Source organism: Octopus bimaculoides, chromosome 9 (genome assembly GCF_001194135.2).
Source record: "Octopus bimaculoides isolate UCB-OBI-ISO-001 chromosome 9, ASM119413v2, whole genome shotgun sequence".
In the NCBI taxonomy this organism is placed as follows: domain Eukaryota; kingdom Metazoa; phylum Mollusca; class Cephalopoda; order Octopoda; family Octopodidae; genus Octopus; species Octopus bimaculoides.
Window position 1 is genome coordinate 25,893,932 of NC_068989.1, and position 8,337 is coordinate 25,902,268.

An 8,337-nucleotide genomic window follows, 5' to 3' on the forward strand; every position below is an offset into this window, starting at 1 on the left:
ATATATATATATATATATATATATATATATATATATATATATACACATATACACGTTCAGGTATACATATATTCATACACACACATACACACACAAACGCACACACACGCACACACGCACGCGCACGCACACACACACACACATATATTAAATATACGTAGAAACACACTTATACATATAAAAACATACGTGTACATAAACGTCTGAGTGCATACCTGTGTATTTATATATTTTCCCTACACTACCATTCCCATATTTATTTTATTCACATATACAGTATCCCTTTCAGTTAATTCTTCTATGACGAGTCATGAAGAAAATAATGCTTAAGAAATAAACTAACGATATATGAGAATCATATCCAATACATAAGATTTCCAAATCAGTTGACATACATGAATTTGATTGACAATAACGCTCTACAGAACACAAAAGATAAAAACCAATTAAGTATCTTAGAAGTCTTTGTAAAAAGAATTTAGATTATCGAAAATTTTAAGGAACTGTGAATCGTCTGTTTCGCTTTCTTTATCGCGTTCGAAAACGTGCTTAATTACATTTGTCTTTAGTTGCATACTTCCTACGTACAAACATTTCCGTGGGCTTTTTTGAAATTTTGATATATAATTCTTAATGAAGAATTCAAAGAACTGTGTTACTATGTAACAATAGTCTAGGACAATTATTAATCACATTTTAGTATACATTAATTCATCTTAATATCCATTGCATTATGGTGAAATATAAGCTACCTGAGCAGATAATCATTTTGAAGTATATCTAGAACGTCTTTAATGATCATCCATTTCTACTATGTCTGTTTAACTAATCACACTGCGGTTGATGTATATCGGTAACACATTTCCCTCTAGATACAAATTCGGTCAGTCAGTTCTTCGATTCATACATATTCATTTAACGAGACGTCATCTTACCAGTCTTAGTAATGCTTAATTTCAAATCATGCATAATACATACAAATGTGTAAATTTAAAAAAATCTTGACGACGTTGATATGCATTATATTACTGTTATCATTGTTCCTATAATAATAATAATAATAATAATGATAATAATAATAATAATGATGATGATAATAATAATAATAATAATAATAATAATAATAATAATAATAATAATAATAATAATAATAATAATAAGCTAATAGAAATTGAAAAAATGTGGCACCTCAAGGCGACTATCAGCTAATAGAAATTGAAAAAATGTGGCACCTCAAGGCGACTACCATACCAGTGATTGTAGGATCTCTAGGAATGATAAAAAAAGGTACTGAAATCTATTTGAAAATGATACCAGGCTTATCATCTCTACAGGAGGTGCAAAAAATCGTGCTATCTGGAACGACTCATGTACTAAGAAGAGCATTATCGCTGTGAATACAACATCCATTCATGATTTTTTTTTTTTTTACCTATGAATTTGCGTGTGTAAATTTGGAATGCATACAACGTTTCTCTGCCCTAGGTGTACGGAAAACACTCGGCGAGAAATGGGAAAAATTTGAAGAAAGACAAAAAAACATAATAATAATAATAAGGATAATAATAATAATAATGATAATAAGAAGAAGAAGAAAGAAGAAAGAAGAAAAAGAAAAAAAATGCTTTCTAATTGATGTATCAATACCAGCAGATGACAACGTTTCTCTAAAAGAAATGGAAAAAAACTTTCAAAATACAAAGACATGGAAATAGAGGTAACTCGAATGTGGAATCTAAAAAACAGAAACAATTCCTATTATAGTAGGAGCCTCAGGTATAATAAAAAAAATATTCAGACAAATACATAACAAAAACACCAGGACTTACAAATATATATAATATACAGAAAATTGCACTACTGGGCACTGCAGACATCCTACGCAAAACACTTTCAATACAGTAACCATAAAAGCATCACAGCAAACCACAGCACATACCCAAGGCACACAGAGCTGCGCTCGGTAGTGAAGTGAAAGCACGTTATAAAAATAAAACTACTGAACAATAATAATAATAATAATAATAATAATGATAATAGTAATAATAATAATAGTAACAATAATAATAATGATTTATTATTATTATTATTATAAGTATAGAACATTTTAAAGGAAAAATACACCAGGAAAATGTAGATAATAGCCACACAGCAATGCCAACTAATATAAACACTGAGATAGTAAAATACGAAGACAGACATAACAGTTCCAATAAAAACGAAGTGAACAAAAAACAACAAACCCAGACCGTAGGGATGTATAATAATGTACAAAAAGCAAAGACAAACATATGAATTAGAAGGAAGGCGAAACAAATCTTAAACCTGGAAACAGTGAAGGGCAACGTAATGATTATGATACTATACAAATGAGAATATTCAAAAAACTGAAAACCACAGATCTCGGAATGGAGCACCGATTATACCACCCAAAAGTCAAAATAGACAATAAAACAACATCAATAATAAATAGCATAAACCTTGCCGTCACGGAGATAATAGCCACGGAAACAAATGTCAATATCACTGAGCTAAATGGCATAATATATGCAGCAGCCACTGCAGCCACAAAAGAAGCTGGATACTCTCCAAAACTCATCCAAACAAGAGTACCAGCATCCAGCCAAGCCCTGTCCATAAATAATATCTCCATCCAAAAAGAAATAGAAAAAACGATCTATCAATTATTAATGAAATTTCTATACAATCAACACTACTATGTAACAAAAATACTGTGCAAGTACAACATTACAGAAAAAAAGATTTACCTGAGGTAAAAGAAAAGCTAAAGCAAGATATCCTTGCCAAAGCACAAAGGATCCGCCGATATGAGAAACGCCAACGTTTCTTTGAACAAAACAAACAGTTCAACTCCAAACTCAAAAAAATTCTACCAAGAACTTGGCAAAAATAAAACAGACATCATTGCAGCACCAACAACAGAAGAAGTGAAATAATTTAGGAAAGAAATATGGTCGGCGATAGAACAACCTCAGAAAAGGATTATTAAAACAACGAAATTAGCAACTGAACAACTCTGGACCTCTATAACAACTGAAGTGGTCACCTAGGCACTACAAAGATTAAGTAACTGGAAGGCACCTATTCACGACAAGATCTCCCAACTTTCGGTTAAAATATCTGACAGGAATGCGCAAAAAGCTGGCTGGAAACTTTAACGACGTTCTAGCAGAGCCAGAGGCAATGCCTGAATAGCTCACGAAAGGGAAAACTATCCTAATTCCCACATCAACTGAAACGGCAAATCCAGAAAACTACAGAACTATAACCTGTCTCCCTAGAAGTTACAAAGCATTTACTGCAATAATATCGCAGAGATTGAGCAAGCATCTGCAAGAAAACAACCTGTTTCCATCTGTAAAGATCAACTAATGATCAATAAAACCATAACTGAAAACAGCCGCACAAACAAGAAAGGCCTCAGTATGGCTTGGATCGAAAGGCTTTTGATAGTATTCCCCATACATGGATCCTGGAAACACTAACCATGACCAAGGTAGAACCAGTAATCATAAAAGAGAAATGACACTCTATGAATAAATGGCAGACAGTGCTACAGCTCCAAACAAAAGAGGGACTCCTGAAAACGAAAGCCCACCCCATTAGAAGAGGCATATTCCATGGAGACACGCTCTGTCCACTCCTTTTCTGCTTGGCACTGACTCATTTATCTGACATGCTAAATAGAACTGGATGTGGATACAAATGTTACGGCAAAACAATAAGCCCCCTTTTATATATGGATGACCTAAAACTATACGTTAGCACTTAGGACAAAATGTGTGGCTGCATTTTGTCCATTCCGATTTGAAATTCCGAGGTCTATCTTGCTTTACATTCCTTTGAGGTCAATAAAGTAAGCACAAGTCGAACCCTGAATCTCGATGTAATCGTCTTCCCTTCTTCCTTAAATATGCTGACCCGATGCGAAAAATTGAAACTGTTATATCATCATCATCATCATCATCATCGTCGTCGTCGTCGTCGTCGTCGTCGTCACCATCATCAGCATCAGCATCTTCGTCGTCACCGTCATCATCATCATCGTCGTCCTCGTCGTCCTCGCCTTCATTACTGAGAATTCATTATATATCATTTATGTTAGCTTATGCATGCTTATGCAGGCTTCAGGTTTGTTTTTATATAAACTAGCACCATTTATGAAAATGAATTTTGACTCTATATCATCGAAATAGCTGAGAATTATTTTGCCTTCTAATTTTATAAGAACGAATTACTGCGTTAAGTTATGTTTGCTGAATATTTGATGTTGTTTCATTAATAGTATTTACAGGGATTTTTTAATTGTTGGCATTGCTGCTATTTAACCCTTGGGCAGTCGTGTTCCACCAGACTTTTAGGCAATTACATTCCAGCTATAGTCATTACAGTGTTATATTCAGACAGTCTATATCTATTTCTATATAACGTTCTCTGTGGGAAATTTTGATATGATACTTTCACTTTCAGATTAGACAATAACTTAGTTGATACGTAGTGGCCCCAATATCTTCTAAACTTTCTGTGATATATATTTTGTCAATCTAGTTTTGTTGTACATTATTACGACATCGTATTTACTATAAGATATTTCCCATCGCTGATTTAGCGCACGGTACCCATATTGTTAATGATATCTTATTATAACATTGGTGCTACGTAATAGCACATGTCTATTTAGTGCTGCTTATAGCACACATAAACCCCTTAGAGTCTCTTTACCAATTATAGATTTAGTTCTGTGTTCTTCAAGATGATACTTTAAACAAAATGATAAATGCATGACTATGTCGACTAAAACCAGAAGAGAATAAGAGAAAACGACATCCATACTATATATATATATATATATATATATATATATATATATATAGTCAGTTATGCGGATAGACAAATTAAATATAACAGCTTCGGTTTGATATCCGAAATAATATATATGTATACATGCAAACAGAAAGAAAGCAAAGATCGGAGATTTTCAGACGATGAATATTTAAGTATAAATATAGAAATATTTATATACTTAGCATTTGTGTGTGTATATATGTATGTAAGTGGTGGTGTATGTGTGTGTGTATGTGTGTGTGTGTATATGTGTGTGTGTGTGGGTGTGTGAGTGTGTGTAAACTCGCAGACCTTTTGAAGTTCGCAACTGATTTCCTACAAACTGGGAACATACATTGCCAGAGATGGTTTTATACTCTTGAAATATATCACATAATGGGTAGTGGTAGCAATAATAGCTTGTTCCCATAATACCATAGGTAGCAATTTGCTGAAATAAAAGACGTTTAGAATTCATTATGTTTATTACGAAAAATATGCTAAAATATGTTAAATCCTGCGCAACTGTTGAACTATTTTCTTTTAGCATCAGTATCAAAGTGTTCCTTCTAAGCATAGATGAAACCGTACAAATATTCTTCAGCTATTGATTACAAACCAAAATTTCCAATCTACATTAACCTACTAATTCATCAGGTCTCGAACCCAACCTCGTTAGTTAGAGCTCCTGTCATTCATGTAACCTTACGTGTTCGGACGCTGCAAGCAGATTTGTTTACGTTTGAAAACTGAGTTGTCCTCACTATGTTTGCATGCTGCTTAGGTGAAAGAGTACAAGGTTCACACACAACTATTGATTCCAAACCGAAATATCGCATGACAGTGTTGTTTCCAAGCGCTTCCTTGCCAATCCCCCCACTTACTATGCAATTACTTTCATGTAGATTTCTCACATATGGTACTGTTGAGAGCACCCACAGGCTTAATTTATTACATAGAAGTAGTTCCTATGTTTGCCGTATTAGCAGCCACGCCGACAGCCGTAAAAGAGGGTATATCCACCGAGAGCTTTTTAGCTGCGTTGAAAAATCACATACACCCATCCACTTTTCCATGACAACAATATGGCCTGAAATCTTCGAAATAGACGTATGCTGTATCGTTTAGTGGAATAAGCCCCTCATTTACACCAAAAATGTCTGATAGTCAATGCTGTACTTCTCCGTATCACATATTTCAACTTAATTGTGCCATATATACAAACTATGCCGTTTAAATCCCGAGTGGGTATGTCTGCTAGTACGAAAATATGCATCGTCTGAAAATCTGTGCTTACTATCTGTTTGCATATATACATGTGTACACACTGATATATATATATATATATATATATATATCAGTAGGTGTAAGAATTGTAATGCTGTACACAGTCAAGTAATATGTTACAATTTTTGGCAGTAGGATAACATGATATAAGTTGGTCAATTTTAAATGACATTTTAGCTAGGACTACCGCATTTTTCTTCAAATCTCAAATCGTGTAGAGACCTACATCGTGCAAATTGTTCTTTATTTCAAGAGACCCGTGTCTGCTTTGAAGATGTGGTGTCCATTTTACTCCGTTGGATACCTATCTATATGCTAATAATTCTTTATCATATGCACAAATATGTCATCAGCACAGGATCGGAATATGTATTGACATGTGTGAGCAATTGAGAAATGGCAAACAAATGATGACCTGCGTAGTTGTAATAGCCAGTATATTACAGGAAGTTCAGATTGATGAAGCGGCATCTGCAAATGCACGCTGGTGAAATATGTATTTACAATAGCTGCAAACATGAATGAAAATAAAATGAGAAAAAAATCACGAAAAATGGGAATAGAATAGTTTTCATTCCAAATGAATGCTGAAGATAATTAAGAGGACATACACGTACGCGCGCGCACATACACGCACACAAACACAGAATTTATAGAATTGTTCTACTAAGCTGGTTATACTATGTACAATATGGATTTAGCGTTAAGAAAATAGTATTATTCTTTTGTGTCTGGGGAAAGTCATTGTCTTTTAGTACCTTATAATCTAACAAACTCACTGGTAAAATTTCCAGTCATTTAATTATAGAAAAATAGGTAAGTAAATGAGTGAAACTTTTACCGGTGAGTGTGGAAAATTATAAGGCACTAAAAGAGAATGACTCTCCTCAGACACAACAGAATATACTTCAACTCACGAACTCACATAAAGAATGTTGCAAAACAAACAAAAAAAAAAACGTATGAAAGTGAATTATGCTATTACATTAAGCATGGCATCTATTTCAGGCGATCAAACAATCTTTTTTTCTCTCGTAAACATTTTCTTTCGACACCCAACTTTATATTATGCTCTCTATATTTGAATATATATTTTGGTGCAGTAAGATAAAACGTGCTTATTCAATGCACCATCTAGACTTCTATTAGAACCTATATTATGTCTTTAAATAACGAGGAGAATACCAACAACAGTTTAAAACACTCTCGGCAAACAGTTTCCTGTCTCTCCTAGACAAGCACTTCCTAGCACATCACAGATACAGGAAAATATTTCATAGGCCTTCTCTGAAATTATCATGTAGCTTCTGTCCCAATATTAAGAGTATCCATACACGTGGTCAATACAAGCATCCGAAATACAGTTGTAACTGTCCCAACCCAAGTTCTTGTCCACTTGACCAACGATGTATTACTAAATCTATCATATGTGAAGTAGAAGTTACTGCAACCCTAAATAATAGTACAGCAAATAAGACCTATACTGGATTATGTGAAAGAAAATTTAAAATTCCCGATCAGGACAGAAGCAAAGCTATGAATGTGAATTTGGCTAGCTGCATATGGAGTTTCAAAGATAACGAAACACATCTGATTAAGTGGAAAATGATTGAAAAATCCATAACTTATGCTAATGGATCGAATATATGTAGGCTTTGTTTAACTGAAATAGCGGAGATCCTGTTCAGATCTAAGATCCCCCATTCAGTATTGTACTCTACGTTTGAAATATTCCTCTATTGCATTTATATGTACAAATATATTTTGAGGAATTGGAACATTCAGCCTATTCCTGACTAACGTGTTGATATCTTTCCAACCTTATAATTTAAGGTCTAAGGAAGATAACTCTTATATCATTCTTTCTTCTTTTAACCTTTTAGAATTTAGTTTTTGTGTTTTTGTTTTCAGCATTCCGTTTTCCATTTCTTCTGCGTTTCTATATGTTGCCTTCTCATTTTTTCGCGTTTCTTCTCTTACTCAATTTTTTTTCGCTATATGTAGTTTGTGCCTGATCAATATGTTTGAGATATTTCTCAACATATGAAATTATTAGTCAACAACATCAAAAATAAATAATGCGCATGCATGAAATGAATAATATAAAATGACGACAGTTGACCCATCGCACCCTGTGTGTGTATATGTATGTATGTATGTATGTATGTATGTATGCATGTATGTATGTATGTATGTATATATATA